The 22594-nt window shown below is 42.3% G+C and overlaps 1 long non-coding RNA gene across 1 annotated transcript; it reads right to left on the bottom strand.

Moving 5' to 3' along the window:
- Positions 1–17115: 17115 nt before the first annotated feature.
- Positions 17116–21982, bottom strand: LOC140994056 (uncharacterized). The gene is made up of 3 exons (XR_012178703.1): positions 21864–21982; positions 21690–21765; positions 17116–20904 (listed from the first exon to the last, which is right to left on the bottom strand). It is a non-coding gene; the product is annotated as an uncharacterized lncRNA (long non-coding RNA).
- Between the last annotated feature and the right edge of the window lie 612 nt (positions 21983–22594).

Genomic DNA, 22594 nt, shown 5'->3' on the forward strand with positions numbered 1-22594 from the left:
CATACTGCATACTTAAAGCGTTACCCTCAACACTGTTGCAAAAGTAACGCGTTACTGTGATGTATTTCTTTTAGCAGTAACGGTGTTATATAACACGTAACTAATAATGTTTCAGTAATATATTACTACAGTTGTGTCATGTAACGCGTTACAATCCACGTTACTGACTGAAGTGAAGCTTTCGTTGTTTTTTTAAGAATCCATCCAACATGACCATATGAATAGGCTATGCGTGTGTTTAATACAGCCGAGCCCATAAGTTCTCTGTTCAGTGTCTGTGTGACTGACACGAGCCATATTTCGTAGCCTAATGATGAATTCTTGAATCATGTCCATGCATTCATTGTTCTGTGGACTAAAATAAAAGGCGTAGAAAAAGAGATTTCTGTCTTGTCATGTCATTATAGGCTACATTATAGAAGGTATAGGTCTATTGTGTTTCATGTGACTGAGCCTACAATTAAAAATTGTTATGATGTTATTGTTAGGAATATACATTATTCCTATCTCATAATATATCAGACTGTGATCCTCTGTCTGCCTGCTCATCCCTGTGTCCAAGGCCATTGCGTTATTTAAACAGATCTAGGCTATTGAATTGTCCTATAGAGGTTATTTGGGCAATTTGTTGAAATGAACTGTAATAAGTCATAAATTACTCTATGCAGTAATATTGTAAGGTTACTATTAATATGTAATATATTGCATTTTTAAAGTAACTTACCCAACACATAACAAGAGTTGGTATAATTATCTGTGTGCAACATCCCTTTTGGTAGAAAGAGCTGATCATTGTTCTGGGCTGAACCAACACGGTCTCACTCCTGCTCGTCAAATAGCGACACTTGGTCAGGAGACGCTCACTGTCCCCCTCAGCGTCTGTTTCAGACGCAGTGGGCTTTCAGCTGACTCTAATGTAAACCCATCCGCGGCAGTTTTAGACGCTCAGTTACTGCTCCAAAATCATCAGGGGATCAGTGCGCCTGTGCAAACACCGGTAAAGGCATTTAATGGAAATCCTGGGGTGCTTCCCATATAACCTAAATTGTTTCCCTCACTTGCGTCCTTTCCTTGCGTCTTAGTCGCGCCCACCGAGGATTCGTGAAGAGACGCGAGGAAACGACGGGAGGAGAGAGGACCGAGGAAATCTGTTTTAAGACAAATGACAGGTCCTTTTCTGCAGCGCACGCGAAGCGATGACCGTTTCTGATGAAGGTCACAGCTGATCAAAGCTGGATCAGCTGTGACCGACAGTCGGTAAAGACGTCAGATGAATTTATGCCAAAAATACTATTATCTATATATATATTTAAATTATAACAGAACTAAAACTTGTCGAGAGATTTTAATAATCAATAAAGTTAAACTGTTGTGCCACATGCATAATTGCGCACAGCTCTGTTAACAGAGAGACGCACTTGTATCGCTTCCTATAGTACAGGTAATGTAATGTTTTCCTCTTTAATGAGATGTATTATTTCACCCACCAGCAGCCCATCTGATATTATCACAATGTTTGGACCTGGGCCTCCCGATCCACAGATTTCTCGTTATGTCCATGGATAAACCTGTGATCCACGCAAACGTGTGTCTGCAGTGTAAAGTGTAATCAGTTCAGACATTTACATGATTAAAGTTATAGTGAATATAGTTTAGACCTACACTTAAAATAGATTGTGATGAACTTGATTCATGGAAGGCTTTAAATAAAGATGTGATTTATTTTGCAGTTAGTACTTGCATTATTTTACCTGCTGTCTGTGTCCTACATTATAACCAATAACCAAAACTGTGGCTGTGATTTTCTGTCTGTTACCTGTTAACAAACAGCTGCACATGAAGAACAAGCTGCAGTCTGTATTTATACTGTGTACTGTGTATCTATACTGTGTACCATGTATTAATACTATGTACCGTGTATTTATACTGTGTACTGTGTATCTATACTGTGTACCGTGTATTAATAATATGTACCGTGTATTTATACTATGTACCATGTATTTATACTGTGTACCGTGTATTTATACTGTGTACCGTGTATTCATACTGTGTACTTTGTATTTATACTGTGTACTGTGTATTTATACTGTGTACCGTGTAGTCATACTGTGTACTTTGTATTTATACTGTGTACTGTGTATTTATACTGTGCACTGTGTACTTATACTGTGTACCGTGTATTCATACTGTGTACCGTGTATTTATATTGTGTACCGTGTATTTATACTGTGTGTACTGTGTATTTATACTGTGTACTGTGTATTTATACTGTGTACCGTGTATTTATACTGTGTACCGTGTATTTATACTGTATACTGTGTATTTATACTGTGTGTACTGTGTATTTATACTGTGTACCGTGTATTTATACTGTGTACTGTGTCTGCTCAGAGGCACAGGAACCATTTCAACTCGCAGAATACGTTTCTATATTGATTCATCATTTGCCTCTGTATTCAGTGATATTCTGATTGTTTAATCATCTTTTAATAACCCGGAATGTGATTATGGTGTCTTTTGAACACTGGAGCTATTTTTAGGCTAAATGTTTCAGGGGAACTAAAATGATGTAACATATGAAAGCCGACGCTCAGGAATGATCAGCCTCATGTGTTTAAAAGAGACCATGAAAAGAAAAATGTTTCTAATAAATGAAGAAAGTTGTTTGTGGTGCTTTTGTTCTCCTACAGTCAGGCTGACTCATTTTAACTCGCTGGTCAATCAAAAAACAAACAAAATATAAAAGTTGATGGCGATACACTTGAGTTTAATCTGTTATCTGTCTTCACTCCAGTATGAATCTCCAGTCATGCTGTGATCTATCAGATCAGTCTGATCCGCTGCAGCTTCCAATCAATAACTGATATCCAGTAAGGGGGTGTGTCGGGAAACAACAAATAAGGGCACACTCACACCACAGCAACCGTACCGTGCCCAAGCAGTTTGACCCCCAAAGTTCAGTTTATTTGACTAGTGTGAGAGCTCTGTACCTTCTTTGGCCCTGGCACGATTGGAAGCGGTGTGCTTTGGCACAGTATGGTTGCTCATGCACAAGCATGGGTGCGCAACTTGGACATGAACTATTATGTGTATTACGCCGCTTTGCATAATGAAGAAATCCAGTAATGTGAGAGGCCGTCTATGACCATGATGACACAAAATAAGTCACAAAAAGTCAGTAAAGTCACGTTCTCTGTGTTGTTCTCTATTGTGCTGCGACCGCACTACAACGTGATGACTTATGTACAAAAGGTTACTGTGCTCAGGCCCGGTTGCGGCCGGAACAATGTGAGTGCAGGCCAGCGGGGGACTGGGGAGGAGAGACAATCCTGCTTCGGCACAGTAAGGAGCAACTGGGCCAAGTGTGAGTGCGCCCTAAGAGAATTGAGAAGTGCCAAAGATTTTTGCGCCTGGGGCTGGAAATACGTTACCTCTGGGTAACTTTACACAATGTAGAACATTTTTTATCTTTTTGTTGCAGATTATACATTCTACTCACTAACTGTATAATATTTAGGTTGCCCATTTGAAAATATAAAATCTTATTCAAGAAGGTCTATATGATTCTTCTTCATGTGGGACAGCCCTAGCGCCCTGTATTGACGAGTCACCACTGCACTGGAGTCCGTTGAAAGGGGGGGCTAGAGATAACTAAGGAGGGAAGGAAACTAACTTAGGGACCAACAACGCCACCTGGGGACTTGCACCCCAGGATATGAAAACCAAAATAAACCAGGATGATGCAAAAAATATATAAGGGCACAGGGTCGAGACTGATGAGGCAGAGACAGTAGATAAATAACGCAAATATTTTTATTTAATAAATAATATTGAGAAGAAATCAGGATTGAACCTAAAAAGAGAAAAACTGGAACTGCTGGTAAAAAAAGAGATTTCAAACACAAGGTGAGTATAAGAAAAATTATTTATTTAACAGGACCAATCTAAAAAGCTGGCTATAACTATACTAAAACTCTAATGACTATAATGGAAAACTAAAATCAGTGGGCTGGGGCCTCAGTGGGAGGCAGACTACTGGGAAAGTGCCCCTTCTCACTAGTCTGGGGTGCAACACTACAGAAACTACAAACAAAACATGAACTAAAAGTGCCCCAGTGCCTACTTGCATGCAACAGGAGTGAGGTTCTCACCATGGTGCCTAGCCTCCCACCTGCCATACATATGGCAGAGCTGCTGGACGAGGTTGCTCTCAAAGTTCCTGCCCTGGTCAGAGTGGAGACAACCGGGCACACCAAACCTGCAGAACCACTCAATAACCAACACTCTGGCCACTGTAGATACCCGTTGGTCGTGGGTTGGGATGGCTTGGGTATACTTTTAAAAAACGTCAGTCATGACCAGGATGTTCTCCACCCCATTCTTCGAGTGCTCCAGGATGGTGAAGTTCGATAGCCAGGACCTACTTTGGACAAGAAGCAAGCAAGTGACCCATATATGCACAGGCAGTAGGTTGAGTGTTTTTGGCTACCTGGCAGCGCTCACATTCCTGACACCACTGCTTGATGTCGTGGTGCATCCCAGGCCAATAGCACCGCCTGACGGACCAGCTCTGTTGTTCGCTCAGCACCTTGGTGTCCATGTTCATTATGCAGCTGCTGAAGTATCTGTGTCTTGAGTGATGCAGGTAGTACCAACTGGAGCACTTCAGCTCCTCTAGGGAGGATGACACGGCAATAGAGCACCCCTCCTTGCTCCACAAGCCGGTCCCACTGTCTGGCCAGCACAAGAACCTCTTTGGAAGCCGGGTGTCGCTCAGCTGCATCAGGGGCCCTCTTTCTGGTCCAGGAACTCCTTGATTATTGGATCAGCTTCTTGTAACACATGCAAGTCAGGGGTAGAATGGCAGGGGAAAGCTGAAACAGTGGCCTGGGTCACCTGGTTCTCCTCAACAACCTGTTGTAGCAATTCTGGGACTGACATGCCTGGAGCTACATGCTCTGATGTGTGGATGCTTGGTAGATGCTGCCTGGAAAGTGCATCTGCATTCTTGTTGCTTCAACCAGGCCTGTACTTGATGGAAAAATCAAAAGAAGCCAACTGTGCGGCCCAATGATGCTCTGTAGCACCCAGCTTTGCTGTGGATAGGTGACTGAGAGGATTGTTATCTGTATACACCACACACTTCTGTCCCAATAGATAGTCCCTGAATTTTTCGGTGATAGCCCATTTAAGGGCGAGGAATTCCAATTTCATGGAGCTGTAATTTGTCATGTTGCGTTCTGTTGGCTTAAGGCCACGGCTTGCATACACAATGGGTCTGACCTTACCCTGCTGTTCTTGGGAGAGTACTGCACCCAGTCCGCTGTAGCTGGCATCAACCTCCAGGATGAAAGATAATGAGAAGCTGGCGTAGGCCAGGACTGGAGCTGACACCAACCTTCTTTTCAGGCCCTTGAAGCCCTGCTCACACTCCTCTGTCCATGCAGCAGGAAGGCTTGCTTCTGGTGGTTTCCGGGATTTGGTGCCAGTGAGTTGAGCAACCAGGCGATGCAAAGGGCTCTGACACATGGTTAGGCCTTGGCCACTTTGCAACAGCCTCGATTTTGCCAGGATTAGTAGCTACACCTTCTCTGGAAATGACGTGACCCAGGTAGCTCACCTCTGGCCTGAAGAATGAGCACTTCTTCAACTTTACTTTAAGTCCTTCTTGTTGCAGGCGACCCAGCACAGCATCCAGGTGTTGAATATGCTCTGTCACAGTAGCAGAAAAAACAACAGCATCATCCAAATACAACAATGATTGACCATGCTGGTCCCCAAAGATCCTTTCCATCAATCTTTGGAAAGTGCCGGGTGCGTTGCACAAAAGGCATCCGATTCCACTTGAACAAGGTGTAGGAACTTGTGCCATCGCCTCTGCATTAAATTGGGGCCCTGTTTTTCTTGTTAACCCTTTTCATCTGGATGAAGAAGATTTACAGGAAGGAGGCGTCTTCCAGGCTGACCATCTTATCTCCTGGCAGAGAGGATAGTGTTCTCCTGGACCATAAAGACTTCAAATGAGGACAGTTTTAATTAATTTACAACCCAAAGCCTGTGGATGAACTTTCTCTCCCATTTCTGAACTCTCTTTCTCTATGACTTCTGATCCACAAACATTCACAGAGTGGACATCGGACACCTTCTGACGTGTTGTTCTATGCTGTTACTCTGTCTTCTATAATTTACGACACATCTGGATGCTATCTGGTCACATTCCATTCAAATGGCCTCTGTATTCTTCCAGATTTCAGACCATTTCTAATTAACCATTAAGTCAGTATCTCACAATCTTATTTCTAACATATTAAGAAACAGTAAGAGAAGCTCATAAAACTGATCTTTCTCCCGTTTCTCTACGAGTAAGATTGACTGAGATCAAATTTTAATGTTTAATCTGTACTGTGTTCGGTGGAACCACAGCACCTCCTGATGGTGAGTCCTGATACAGTTGGACGAGAAATATTCTGTTTAATATGTTCATGGTTATAACCAGTAAATGACTCTGATATGTCTTTGTTTTAACAAGTATTAAGCTGAATATGTATAATTAATGTTTAATCACATCATAATCCTTTTCATGATAGACAAAGTACATCTATTGAGCCATGGTGAGAATCTGTGAGAAGGTGAAGCACTGTTTTGTAACGTTTAAATCTTGGAGACAAAAGCCGGTAAGCCCCGCCTAGACACGCCTCGATTTGCAAGTAATAAAACGGAGAGATCTCGTCTCTCGAGTCAGGTTTTTGTTTTTAAAAGTTTTTGTTTTTAGTTCAGTTTTAATTTTTGTTTAAGTTTTTCTTTTGTAACTTATTTTGAAGCTCTTTACTTTACTTTGAAACACGCTCCAAGACAGCGATCTCAACAGAAGTGCTCACGCGTTGATTTTTCTCATTTTATATTTTTCGCAGTATTGATTAGCTTCTTTTATTAAGTTTGTACCAGAACGAAGTTCTGTTTTAATTTGTTTTATACCGTTAAGTATCGTAACCTGCTTTTGAAGAAGTGAACTTAATTTAGATTACCTTGCATTAACTAACAACGGAAGATCCGCCTGATCAACGTATCATCCTCAGTTATTTTATTCAAGAAGTTAAATCTAGTTTACAAAGTCAGAGCCTGAGAACCACTCGAAGAAACGAAGAAGAACATCTTTATCACAATCATCATCAAAACACTACAGCAAACTTGCTGTGTCCGAGACCGTGCAAGCGGTTTCCAACGAAAGACAGACTCTTTGACAAGCCCCCAGCGCTCGCTAGCGGTATCATCCCGCTGGGCATTGAGCCAAGATCTGCACCGGATCGGTACAGGACCAGCTGCCCTCTTCCTAAGACAAAGGACCGAGGTGCCCAACCGACTGACACCGGACGAGCTGACCCCCGGCCATTGGACCGGGATTGCCAGCTAGAGTCGCAAATCACCCGAGGGAATCCGCCGCCGCGGACCCCGCAACTCTGCTAAGAAAGTAGGCTCTCCATCACTCACAACAGCTGGATTCACACATGATGAGATGGTCTATGGCTCTGATTGATATCTTTTAGCTTAAGAGAAATTCGGTTAGGGTCTCGTTAGTATTAAAAATTACTCCCGTAATCTTTAAATGCTTCAACCTAACCCATGATCTCACCATCAGCCAATATTCCACTAATAACCCATGACTTAGTTATTTCATATTTCTTGTTACCAGTGTTATTCATTTAAATTGCCATTTCATTTATTTAACCTGAATTATTTAGTCAATAAACATATTTAACCGTATGTCGTTGTCTGTGCAGGTTTGTTTTTAATGTGGAGAACCGATGGATATGTGTAGAATTCACTGCTTCATATCTGAGATTGAATAAATTGATCTGAAATTGATTAGAATTGATACAAGTTAAACTTGTCCAGTCGAATTTGATTAATTACCTCCGGATTATTCAAATAGACAAAATAACGGAGGTGGTGCCCCATTAACGAGTGTTTATTATTAGTGTATCTCCTACAAAGGGGTGCAGAATGCTGTCTTTGCCTTGTCTTTCTCAGTGACAGGTACTTGGTTGTATCCGGCAGCCAGGTCGACAGTGGAGAACCAGTGGGCCCCTGATAAATCATCAAGGGATTCTTCAATACGGGGCAAGGGAAATGCATCCTTGCGAGTCTTACTGTTCAAAAGTCAGTAGTCCACACACAACCAGAGGCTGCCATCTTTCTTTTTCACAAGCACAATGGGAGAGACAAAGGGGCTACTACTTTCTCTGATGACCTGTGCATCCAGAAGTTGGCAAATGTGGGCCTTCGCCGCCTCATACTCTGAAGGTGGAATATGCCGATATCGCTGGCGCACTGGCATGTAATCTAGTAATGGGATATCATGAGAAATGAGGTTAGTGCAGCCTAAATCTTCCTCATAGGCTGAAAAGTCACCACTGTATTTCTGCAGTAGCATCCTGACTTGACACTGGACTTTGTGAGTGAGTGCTGTTAAATCAACTGCAGCAATCTTATCCTGCACTAAACTTGTGGTAGTCTGTGAAGAGACAGTAACTGCTACCCCTTCCTCCACAAGGTTATCAGGTGAGTTGACAAGGTAAGCCTCACTTACAGTACCTAGGACTGTACAGGGGTACAGTACAACTTCCTGGGCCCCCACGTTGACAATGGGGATATACACAGTACCTTTAATCATGTGAACCAGGGCTGGAGATGCTAATAGCCCAGCAGGCAAGCCACTGCTAAGGGGCTCAAACAAAATCTGATCTGCCAGATGTTGGGGACCTGTGGCTTCCACCATTTTCATAGTACCCCCTGGGACTCTGCAAACCCTCCCCCCTTTTACCTTTACATGACCTGAACGTTCAGGAGGGGCTTTAGTTTGGACCTGATGACACTGCTGAAGGGCCTGCTGAATGGGCGTGGGAGCCTGTAACACAGAAGGTAAGTTAAAGAGAGCAGGCCCATGTTGCACAAACAACTCCCAGTAACATTCTTTAATGATGTTCATTCCCAGTACACCAGGGACTGAGGGCACACTATGTGCAGTGTCTCTGACAACCAACACCCCCCGCCTTGTGATAGTTTTGCCACAAAGCGTTTGGAGTTTTTCTGGGCCCCAAGGTTGAAAATGCTGCAAAAAGAAACTCTGTCATTGTTGACACCATTGATCCGGTGTCCACTAAGCAGGGGACCTGCACCCCTCCCATTAGTACAGAAATATTTGGACATACAGAAACCAATCTTTCATGACTAGCAGCCAAATTTGAGCCAGAGGAGCCCCCACCTGAACTTTGGCTCAATGGTTCAGGGGGTGCAAGTTTCCCTGGTTTTGGGGGCAGAATTTATCAGAGTTGGGTCGTGTGGCTACAGGAGCTGGCTGTGGCTGGATGGCTGCATAATCCTCCCTACACTCTCTAGCAAAGTGACCTGGCTTTTGACACCTCGTACAAATCACTGCTCTCTTACCATGCCCCGATTGGATTCTAGGGCCCTCCTTAAGGGCTGTAAGGCTCTTAGTAAGGTGGGTCAGCTGCTCTTGCTGGTTCCTGAGGATTTCCTTCGGTTTACTCAACTCGGAACTGAAGCCTGAGTTACCTGCACCCTGGTGGTGGGACCGATTGCCTTGTACGGTGTGCTGGTAGCCAAATGCATTGGGAACAGAATAGCTTCTGCCCCTTGTGCCCCCAGGCATCCCTTCTTGTTCCCATCTAATGGCCTCAGTGCAGACATCTATCAAGGTGGTGGTAGGTCGGCCCCGGACAAACTGCTTGAGCTCTCTGCGAAGGGAACAATCAGACACATGTTCAACAAATTGGTCTCTCAACAACACCTCTCTATTAAGTGAACCATGAGGGGATTTTTGTACAACCTTTTCCATCAGACACATTAATGCATGAGAGAACTCATGTAATGTTTCACCATCTTGTTGCTTCCTTGAGAAGAAGTCTTCCTGCATAGATGCATATGGTTTTGTACACCCATATAGTTCTTTTAATAGAGACAGGACCTTGTTTGGATCTCCCCTTTCCTCTGGAGACCGATATTTAATTTCTTCCCTCGCTTCTTCCTCCAGGTGATCGTGCTTGGTCCGCTGGAGACAGGTGGTGAGCCCGTATGCAGGCATGGACCTCTTCAATCCACTTCCCAATACTTAGTCCTGTCCTGCCCCTAAACAGTGGGCATTTCCTATCCCTGGGGAGATAGATCAGTCTCTCAGTTACTGGGGCAGGAGCTGAGGAGGGTCCAGGAGCTGATGAACTGGCTGATGCTGTGCTTGGCCCAGGTTGGTTAGCCTCCTGTTCCCGAAGCATCTGTTGGTTCTCAGCTTGCAGCTGAGTGATCAAGTCTCTTAACTGGGCGATCTCCTCCTCCATGAGGAAACAAAACAGAAGAGGTAAGAGACAACTGGCTGTGCCAGGAGCCATCCGGCACCTGCTGCTGTTCTGCAAAACAAACAAACAGACCTGTACAATACAAATCAATTGGGTTGTGGAAACTACAAGTCTCTGCCTTCAGCAATCCTGCCGACAACGCCAAGTGTGGCAAGAAATTTAGTTTTTAAAGTTAAATAAGGGGGGGGGGGGGAATAGAGATAACCAAAGAGGGAAGGAAACTAACTTAGGGACCAACAACGCCACCTGGGGACTTGCACCCCAGGATATGAAAACCAAAATAAACCAGGATGATGCAAACAATATATAAGGGCACAGGGTCAAGACTGATGAGGCAGAGACAGTAGATAAATAACGCAAATATTTTTTATTTAATAAATAATATTGTGAAGAAATCAGGATTGAACCTAAAAAGAGAAAAACTGGAACTGCTGGGAAAAAAAGAGATTTCAAACACAAGGTGAGTATAAGAAAAATTATTTATTTAACAGAAACAATCTAAAAAGCTGGCTATAACTATACTAAAACTCTAATGACTATAATGGAAAACTAAAATCAGTGGGCTGGGGCCTCAGTGGGAGGCAGACTACTGGGAAAGTGCCCCTTCTCACTAGTCTGGGGTGCAACACTACAGAAACTACAAACAAAATATGCGCTAAAAGTGTTAGCCTCCCACCTGATGACACCCAGGCCGCACTGGAAATCGAAGAAAGAAACAAAAAGAACCTTCCTAACAAAAACAAAAGCAAAGCAGAACAGCAGCAGGTGAGCCACCTTCAGCAGGCTACCACCACCAGGGACCAGCAAGAGGCTGAACTGAGCCAGCTGAAGCCTTTTATACTGCACCTGGTCAGGTGGAGGAGCGAAGGGAGGAGTCTTGCTGGACTACCTGGGTTGCATTCACAACCTCCACTGAGGTTCACTATATACTCATAACATTAAGTGGAACTCAATTTAAACCATATTTTCCATAATATTAACATTCCTTGGTAGGATATGGGAACTGTTCCCAAATGTCAGTCAAAATTAATGGGCAGTTATTGCCATCGTCAAAAATGGGCATCGGTGTCAATGAGGCTGACATTTGGGATCACTCCCATTTGTGACAAACGGGAACATTGCGTCCACGAGGGTGCGTTGCTGCTGTTCCGCAACCGGCCATGGTGTGGCACTGCAGGACGACGTGTCAAAAGGGACCATTTTTGGAGGCAGACGGGTGACCAACGACCCAGGGGAGCCCTTGCGCCGCATGACAAATGAGAACAAAATGTGAAAAATGGGATGCTGAAACACTTTGATTTCGACACACCCAGACGCATGGTTCCTAAGAGGTGCCCGGAGCAAGGGGTCCCCGTCACCTCCCCCAGGAGGGGGGGAAAGGGCGTAGCGAGCACTTAGTCCACGGCCCCGGGAAGCGGTGAGGTCCAGGCAGGTGGTCGCTGTAAAGCCTCCTTCAGCCCGAGCCTTTCCAAGCCGACCTACAGTTGGATCAGGTGCACCACCTGCGAGGACATGTGCCCGGTGGGGGCCAGCCAGTGCTGGCGGAGGTGTCCCATTAGGGGATCGCACCAACAGCCGAGCGGCTCTCCCTTATCCGCCAAGTTGAATCCTCCGGGCTGACTGCGTGGACCCAATCCGTTTACCTCTCGACTGTTTCACGCCCTCTTGAACTCTCTCTTCAAAGTTCTTTTCAACTTTCCCTTAAGGTACTTGTTGACTATCGGTCTTGTGTTGGTATTTATCCTTAGATGGAGTTTACCACCCGCTTGGGCTGCATTCCTAAACAACCCGACTCCAAGACAAGCCCAACGCGACGGTGCCTCACACCGTCAACGGGCTGAGCCTTGATCAGAAGGACACACCACATTTTCCATGTCTGCCCGCCGGACGGGGGATTCAGTGCAGGGCTCTTCCCTCTTTGCTCGCCGCTACTGAGGGAATCCTGGTTAGTTTCTTTTCCTCCACTTAGTAATATGCTTAAATTCAGCAGGTCGACTCATCTGATCTAAGGTCATAGTCAAATGGGTGAGAGCCGTCCCCGGGAGGCAGCCCCCGGTGTGGCTCCCACCAGGCTGGATGTAGCGGGGAGGATCACATGCTCGGGTAAGGCTGGGTACCCCGGAGTGGCAGAGAGAGAGGCAAGCTAGTTTGGGAGGTTTTGTGAGGAACCTGGGGCCCCAAGGTGCGTTCAAAGTGTCGATGATCAATGTGTCCTGCAATTCACATTCTTCATCGACGCAGGAGCCGAGTGATCGACCAATAAGAGTTGTCAAGGTTTTGTTTTGTTGCCCTGGCCAAAGTTCACAGACAGAGGGTTGGACCTGGGCGCTCCGCCCAGACAAGCCTGCCAAAAAATGTCAATGGCAAACCCCCAACCCTGACCTCACCCCTAACCCTAAGCACTTTATCTATTAACCACTTCTTAATACTAACCCATTAAGAGGTCTGTGTGTCGTTTATTGTTATATTTTTGGATGCTATGATTAAATGTAATCTTTAAAGCACTTATTTTACAATCCTGTATAATTCTATCTATTTATTCCTTTATTCCCTATTTGTCTATTTATTATGATTGCTTTTATTCTCTTGCCTTTCAAATAATGGTCATATTAGAACTCATCGATTTTATCCTTTTGAAACCTCAGAAAGGAAACCATGGGAACCAGGAAAGGTTTTAATTAAACTCTCGCTGCCTAACATTGATCCAAATTCCTGTCTTCTAAACCTTTATTCAGGACGCCTTTTTATCAATATTTCCTCTTTTGTACTATGGGTTAACACTATCCCTGCTGCAAAACGTAAGGGAAAATTGAATTGGGCCCAACCTTACAGCCGTTTTGATCAATTTGGATTTATTCCTCCCTGCAGGCCTACACAGCAACTTGCTTTGCACCAACCACCTCGGGCCTACTAGTCAGCCACCAACCAAGCCTGGAACACATTTGTTTGGCAGAAACTAGAGTGAAAAATTGATTGTTTTTCTACCTAAACTCTACCTGAACTGCATCTTCAAGAAGACACTAACCTTTCACACTGGATGTACTCCAGCTTCACCCACTGAGGTCCTGGATCCAGACGGCAGACAACAGCAGCACCAGCTGAGGCCTAGGATTGCGGCCTGCAGAGCCTCCAGGCTTCTGCCAGAGGAAGGCCCCACAAACTTACCGTGTCTGTTTCCCACAGGTCCAAGGCTACCCACTTCAGCCTCGCAGCTGGGGGTGAAGCTTTAGCACAGAACAGGTTAAGACATAGGGAAATTAATAATCCACCCAATAGGAGAAACAGGGAATTTAGAGACAGATATGAAGGAAGAACACAGACTGGGCCCACACCTTTCCTCGTCCAACACCCTCCAGATGAACAAACCAGGCAGTTAGCAAAGAGCTATTTCAAGTTACTTCATGCTGTACACCACAAAAATATAATCGATGCAGCAATTTCAACCCAAACTCCACACAAAACTATGGCCAAGCATGTGGTAAAACCCACGGCCTTCATCAAACCGTCCTCAAACACAGATATAGTCAGACAGGCCTTAGCCAAAACTACAGAATCCTGGATGCAAAATAATTTGCATTCGGCCTGCTGGAGAGGGGACTAACTTTAATCCCCTCTCCAACCTCCTTTGACAGGGAGGAGCTGTGCAGGGACCTGTACCAGTATCACAGGCGAATCAAATACTAGTTTCACAACTCCACCCCAACATTCCACCCACAATCCCTTTCACCCTCCCCTCCGGCTGGGAGCCCACCTGGGATCAGCTGGACAACAGGGTGAAACGCCTCATTCGCTCCAACCTTCATAGCCTTTACTCCTTTGTCCCACCTCTATTGATGAATAACCCAATTCAGCAGACAGCTGTATGCTTTAAATAAATAAATAAATAAAATAATAATGAACCTTTATATGGTCAATACTCAACTGCCCTCAGCACTAGGGCTGGAGACAGCTTCATCCAGCAGGGGTCCTCCTTACACCACAAATGAGTCCTATCCAGCCTCCAATCCTGCTTTTTTAAAGGCCCCACAGGCCAACCTGCAGGTCTACAAAGAACAGAAAAAACATTCATGTTAACCCCATCTAGTGCTGCAAATGCAGCACTTATATTTATACACCCCCTGTTGCCTGCATGTAAACTACCTGTGAACTACCTGATGTATTATTTATTTATGTATTTCTCTATTCATTTATTATTTATTCATACATTGAGTTCCATGATTTCCTCAGTTTTACATTATAATATTATTTTACCTCCTTCTTTTGTGATTCTCCCTGATTTATGCATGCACTATGGAAATGTATGTTTTCCTGTGTGTTCTCCATTTGGTTAAGAAGAATCTTGGTTGTGTATTATGACTCTTGTGTTCAGCATGTCTAGCACTTACCTGGACCATTGATCCTTCAGGGCCACAATCCACCACCAACCGCCTTCGCCTTTGGGGTTCACCGCTGACAAACTGTTATGATATTAACTGCTCTATAGGCTTAAACTACACAGCTGCACGTGTGCATAACCTGAGGAACCTCTATTTTGAAATCTTAAGTGTCAACTTTACGCAGGCCTCTGTGCCAGTGCAATGGACAACATAACATGTCATCACAGCAAAATAACCAATACTGTCAAATAAAGAAGTGAAGACTCAGAGGTAGTAAATCAGCATAAGTACAATAACAAATAAAAGAAGAAAAAAGCTAATGATGAAGTTAGAATTATAGAAAAGAAATTAAGAATTAATACATAGAAATTAAAGTAACCCGAAAAAGAAAAATATCACAAATATTACGCACAAAGTATTGGATTTAGTCAAAACTTAACTTACGTAACACAGAAGTAATAGCCTTGACAAGTAAAACATGAAGGAAATGCAAATATTGAGGTAGGAAGGATTGATGGAAAAACAATAACAGAAATTGTGAAATTAAATTGTCCATGTTTAACTTGTCTTCTGCCAGTTATTCTTTATATATACAGCCCCCCAAAATAATATTAATAATAATGACATTGTTTTATTGGCCCTCAGCTCACTGTATTGTGGAAGAAACAGGACACAGAAGTGGTTGTTTCTGTGGTCCCCTCTCAAATAAAAGGGCACAGTTTGATCATCCACCACAGTGAGGTCCGATCACTTCGACCTCAGCAGTGGCTCACAAGCGAGGTATGTAGTCTTAACAATACAGCAGCATGATCAACAGAAACCCAAAGTGTATGTAACAGTTGCAACGGTTGTAATGCTGTCAACACATGAATGTAATACCCATTTTATGCTACTTATGTGAAAATCCCTGAAATAATAAAGTATTTGTAAAGATGGTTGTTTAAAAGTTTAATATTTACATGGTATTTGTAGACTTACACAAAGCTGTACACAAAGACTGACAAATGTAGTATAGTGATTAACGCACCTGCAAAGGATCTCACAATTTCTCTTGACACACATTTACTCATTACGTAATACTATAAAAATGTAAAATGATGTAATATTTTTGATATACGGTCTGTGTGCATATCAACTATCTCCACAGGTCATCGAGTGTCTGTTACATCACACTGCAAATGTAATTAATTTGTGCAGTACCACCTATGCATGAGCTACTTCACGGCTGGTGTGATCCTCTGGGGATAGAGAAACAGTGGGAAGCAGAGTTTGTTAAAGGTAACTTGTGTTTCTGTTCGGGAGAGGTACAGTGGTGAACACTTTTTTACATGTAAGCTGATGCAACATGTTTGTGTGACTGTGTGTACAGTATGATAAAGAAAACACACATATAATGTAATTGATAAAGCTTTTAACTACAGTCATTTCTGTGTGGATGCCATATTATGAAGTTCATTTTTGATGTGTTACAGATAAACTCTGACGACTACCAAGCTGTTGTATCATTTGTACATCAAAAATGTACACTGGAAGTCTCTAGTTAGTAGTGACAATATTTATATTTATCCAGATTGTCTTTGATTTTTCTCTTGATGTGATGAATATTTTTGGAATAATAGTGATTTTTTTCTTCTTCTTGTGGTCACTGTACATTAATGCAGCAGAAGGCATTGTGTACTTGCTTGTTCCAGCACGCAACTCCTCAGAGCAGGCAGACTCTGACATTGCATTGCATCCTATCTATCTATTTATGTCTGAATTCTAGTACAGGCAACATAGTAGAGGACCAAGTTTCAGACAGATGGGTACAGTGGGTGGAGTCAAAGAAACTTAACTATGGAGCAAGGCAAAGGCAAAAAACACAGTGTTACTGTAGTTGGCAGCAGGACCTAAACACAGGATAGAGGTCATAGGCACGTTTACAGAGGAGGAATAGTGAACAGGCAGGAAGAATGTGTCGAACACAGAGGCTGGACCGAAACATTGATGAAAAGGAGGAGGACTGGCTGTAAGATGGCAGTTATATCTATCTATCTATCTATCTATCTATCTATCTCTCTCTCTCTCTCTATATATATATATATATATACATATAGATATATATGTATATGTATATATATGTATATGTATATATATATATATGTACATACACATACAAACATACATACATACACACATATGTATACATGTATGAATAAAAAAGCATACAGCTGACCTACGTCACCAGAAGGTGGTGCTGTGTATTCATCCAAAATAATAGAGCATATCTGCATGTACCAGGCAGCCTATCAATTGTAAGACCACAATTTGTTTTTGCAGCTGAATAAGGTTGATTTGATCGGTCATGCGCTGTCAATCAACTGCAGCTGGACAGAAATAGTTTTCTTTATTTTATTTGTTTTATTGATAGAACAAGGACAATACAGACAAATAGTTGTGACACAGGAAGCACTTATGCAAACAATATAATGTACACAGTGTGTCTAGCTAAATTGCAGCCCAGTTCTTTAAGGTTTATTCAACAAAATTAGCAAATGATTCAAGTGTGAAAGTATGTTTGCATGTGTATGTATTCTACATGTTGCACAGATGTGTGTGTGTGTGTGCGCGCGTGTGTGTGTAGTATCTATGCCATTACACAAATTCATTACTGAACCAAACTTCATGAATGTTTTTTGTGACAAAGAGAGCTGTAGAAAACACTGGAACTCAATGTCATACATGGTCTTTACAAATGGATGTAAACTTTTAACTAAAGCTGTGTAGCACCTTTAACAGCCACATGTTTCAACCTTTTGCTTTTCAGCACAATACACACTTTCCTAAATTACAATCCCACATCAAGCCATAATTCTCAAATTTCAGATTAATTATTTGATCATCACTCATTATATATGTTCATACAGAGATCACACTGCAACAATATGATGACTTTTAAGACCACATATTAAAACTGGCCAGAACAGGATTGTAGTGTTCTCATTTAACATAACACATTACATCGTCATAACTAACACACAAACATAACAAACCAGATGTGAGTCACAGATGAAGTAAAAAATCAGATTTGGGCCCCTTTTACCTGTAGTATGAACACAGCCTGAGCACAGCTCAGTCCATTCAACAATCCTGGAAAAATACATTCACATATAGTTCTTCTAAATATCCTTAACATGTTATTTTTCTCTGAGCAATTCAGGCTCATCCAGGCAGAACCCACATGTATATTTTCTCACTAACATTCAAACATATTTTTCTCATGGCTAATTTCTTTGCTGTCAGTGTTCTTACCAAGCATAACAAAAGGTTGAGGGAAGTAAAACAGAGGAAACCCTAAATAGCTCAGCCTCAGAGCAGTCTGAGCCAGGAGTCAAGTCTTTTTTCCCAGATGAAGAACAGTGGTCCTTCCTGCATTTTCTCACCGAGTTCCTTTAGCTTTGCTCCTGAGCAGCTGCCAGGATCACACAAGAGATATGGAGGAATCTATCAGTGTGTACATGTGTGTGTGTGTGTGTCAAAATTCAGTGAATTCTGGAAGTGGTTGGAGCACATTTGCTTGGACAATCCATCAGTTATCTCTCACACCAGAGGATTACAGAGGAAGCTAGGAGGTGTGGTATTAGGAGGAAGAGTAATGCCTGAGGAGATGATGACTCTTTTAAACAAATCCTTCTGAATAAAATGTGATAGCCCAGGAACGTTGTTATATGTCACCTCCACACCCACGACAGTGGAAATAAATCAGTTTACCTATGTTTTCTATTCAGACTCTAAGCTAAAGTAATATGCACCAATGTAGTAGTTCTAAAGCTGAACCAATCGACATCAGTCTCAAGGAAAATAAGTTTAGTACACCTACAAAGGAATAATTAGTGATGTCTGAATGTGACATATTTGTGGGTGAATAGGAGCTGATGGACTCGTCTTCAGGGAGCGAGCTGTGGGAGCCACAGAGGCATTGCTGGATTGTAAATGTTGGACCACCGGATTCCTTCGCAAGCTGTGACTGTCCCAAACTTCCACTTTAGGCAGACAGTACTCTTCCCACACATTATCACTCATGACAAGGTTGTCTGGTCATATTTCATTTGTTGGTTTAATTCCCCTTTTACAGAAAATAAACATTTTGGAGTGATTGGAGTTGGAGTTGACTGGGCCCCATACTTCATGCCTGCTTCTCTCCCTTTTAATGGATGTGGGAAACAGAAGAATAAAAACATTTGCTGATTTAACAGAATTGTCACAATATTGAAAATATTATATTTTTTAGAGAGAGAGATCATTGAGTTTTTATTATAATTGTGGATATCATTAAGTAGCATTTCTTTTGAAAAATGATTATTCATTTCCATGTGTTTTCGGTCAAAGCAAAACATTAGTTCAAAAAGGTAAACATTTCTTAATTTTGACAATTCATTGCAAAAACGATCCAACACTATATTATAATATAATATAATATAATATAATAATATAATATTATTTTAACGTGCAGTATTAGGACGCGAATGTAGCACACAGGAAACCAGGAATAGTGTTAGTGGAGCTTAATAATTAGACTCAGCAGAAACAGAGCACAGTGAGCAAAATTACAGAAATGTCTCCTCCAAAAAAGTCTCTGGCAGATCCGATGATATGACAGACAGAATCGGGCCGGATAATTGCTGGGTGCGCAGTAGACTTAGCCCCAACACACTTGCAGCTCAGAAGAGCAAGGGTTACAGTAACAGGCAGTGGAGAGCAGGTGAAGGTGGATGCCAGCAGGTGAGTATGTACACGGCGTACTCACAGCAGCAAGTGAGGCATCACAGCGAGAGTCTCTGATCACCAGGAAGTCACAGGGAAGCTGAATAGAAAACTCACTCTGTAGCGTAGCAGTGGAGAGTTTTCGCCAGGCAGCCACAGGCAAAACAGTATCCAAGGAAGCAGCGGAAAATCTCAAAGTTGGAGACGGAAGGCAGGTGAGTTTACCGGGGATCAGACGAGGCAGGTTGGTCAGAGCCAGGCAGAGTCGGCAACAGGTAATCAGTCCGAAGAGAAGTGCTGGAGAGTCTTGCATTAGTGGCAAACAATCTAGCAATGAGTTTCTGTGAGGCTGCGACCTGACATTCAACTACATCATGTTATAATGTTCAATTTGGAAGTGAGGAGAAATAGTATAAGCGAGTGAGAAAGTATGTATAGGAAGGAGGATGAGGTGGACAGGTTCACCCAGGAGACAGCTGTTGACCAGTGTGAAACCAAAAGTCAAGGGTGGATTCTTTAAACTTACTAACTTAGTTAACTAACATCATTCTCATCACCATATGTAACGTTTGTACATACATAAATTAAAGTGGCAATCTGGAAGATTTCCGGAAGCAGGAATTGCAGGTGTATATTTGGACCTCACTGCTTCCCAGAGATCCAGTGTCGCCTGTGTGATGTCAGTCAGTTGTCATCTGGCAGCTTTGCCACACCTCCATTACAACACCACATGAAAGCGACTTGCACCTTTGCTTAAAGTTTCATCGTCCGCTGTTATTGGTCTTTTCCTTGTTTGTTCGGCCATTAACAGTAACGTTAGCCGTTTACTCCCAACCCTAGTGTAACCCTCATTACGATGTTATAACAGAGCACAGGTAAGTAATAGTCAATGCTAAGAGATGGACCAGTACAGAAGACTATAAACTAGTGAGAGCCATTAAGGTTGAGTAATGAAAAGACACAGGCAATGGTTTAAGGTTTTTTGTGTGGCCACTTGTTATTATTAACCAATAACACAATGAAAATACAACAGTTGTTGCAAGGCATTCAATGAAAAATAACAAACTAAAATAATAAAGCCGGCAAAATAAAACCCTTTGTGTCCCAAAGTTACCGTTGGGGCCCTTTGTTTCTTCGGATCCGTGTCAAGTATGTCAGTGTATCAGTGTATGTTTGTTCTGTCCTACCACACAGTCCGTGAGGAAGGGGGAATGAAGGAATTCGTCTCCACTCTCAGTTCAGTATCAGTAGTTTCAATGCAGCTCGCCACCCAGCTCACGCTGGGAATCTACGGATCTGGGTTCTGGAAACAATCTCTGGATCTCTGGAACTTTACACGAAACCAGCTGAAGTTCTCCACTGGACGGTGGGATGTGGATCATCTAATGATGTCACAGGACAAAAAAAAACCTGACCTACAAAGAGGCCAAAGGAAATCCAAATTGCAATGTTGATTATCACTAATCAATAATAATGCTTCAATTGGATTAAATTATCATCAAGCTCTCAACAGGTTCAGTCTAAGTTGTACAACAAAAATCTTCAATTCAAATATTAACTTAGTTATGTAACCATAAATACATCTAAAGTGCATTTAACAACTAAATTCAAGTACTGTAACTGCGTTAATAACTGTTTAAGGACCTGAAACAGTCTTAGTTACACTAGTAATACAGAAAATATCATTTTACAAAAATAAAAAATTATTGCATAGTACCCTTTAATTTTTTGTAGAACTGCATTAAATTCAGAGAAACTCATGGTAATTTAGAGGCATTAAGGCCTATTGTGCTTATATGTCTCCCCTTGCACCGGTATCAGTGAGAAACTGCACCAAACATTCACCTCTAAATTTACCATAAGCACACACACACATACATATAGTCTCACCATCATCTTATTTTTTCAACACTGAACGACAGTTTAGAAAAATATTCTGAAGTAAACAGCTATAAAACACAATAAAACGATAATTTACATATGACACCAAATGAGCTAAGTGACTATACTACACAAGTCAATGGCCATTAGCATCACAACACAGTCTATGGTGGCTATAGCACCATTAGCACCCTTTTTCATGGCTATCTGTGCAGATTAACGCGACTTTTAGCTGCTTTACACACAACCAAACAGGTTACACATGAATATAAAATGCATTCCTGGTTAACCGAACAGGTTAAAGGGTATTTTCACTCACCGAGTGATCAAGCTAGGAGCACTGTTTCAGCATTTACCCTCGCCAGTCGGCGGAAATCATCCGGTCTCACAGAGCTCTACAAAGTTTAAATGTTAACAATATACCGGTCAACCAGTGCTTAACATCATCAAGAATTACTACAACTCAGTTTGGAACATTATTTTCATGTCTTACCCCGTGGATGGCAACAGTTTTACTCGCGGTTTGGTTCAGGTAGCACATGAAGCAGCAGAGGTAAACATGACCGCAAAACCGGAAGAGAAAACCGGACGTGACCCTACGAGGTCAGTCACCTGAGCCCACAGGGGTTCACTGATTGGGTCACTCTACGTAGCCCTCTGCAGCAACTCTATTTTTTTCCTTTTTCTCTCTATTTCTCCTTTTCTCCATTTTAACCACTTTTAACCCAGGTTTTAACAGTTGTTGGTGCATATAAATTAATTTCAATGAATTATCAATATATTTCAAAATAAAACGAACTATTTATGAATCATTTATTTATTCCAAAATAAAATAAACTGCTTTTAGAATTTTTAATGACTTTTTTCAATAAATTGTTTCTGTCACAAATAAAAAGAAATTATTTTAAAGGGATAGTTTCAACAAAATAGTCACTTTATAGCCTAGGCTACACCAGCAGAGACCAGGACAAAAAAAAAACTGTCACGTGCGAACCACCTACTCTCTCTGGCTGACCAACCACTGCTGGTTGAATGCGTCACTAACTGTGCGCCGATTGTGATATTGTGATATTTCTGGGAAAACCACCGTACATCTTTGGTATTTCAGCAAATGCAAGGGCTTTCATCAGTGGGCCATAGGCTCAATCATCATTGTGTACCTCATTCAGCGATAGATAGTGACTTAACAGATATTTATTTACATGAAAATCTTCGAGATTAGTA

This window comes from Pagrus major, chromosome 3 (assembly GCF_040436345.1).
Source record: "Pagrus major chromosome 3, Pma_NU_1.0".
NCBI classification, from domain to species: Eukaryota; Metazoa; Chordata; class Actinopteri; order Spariformes; family Sparidae; genus Pagrus; species Pagrus major.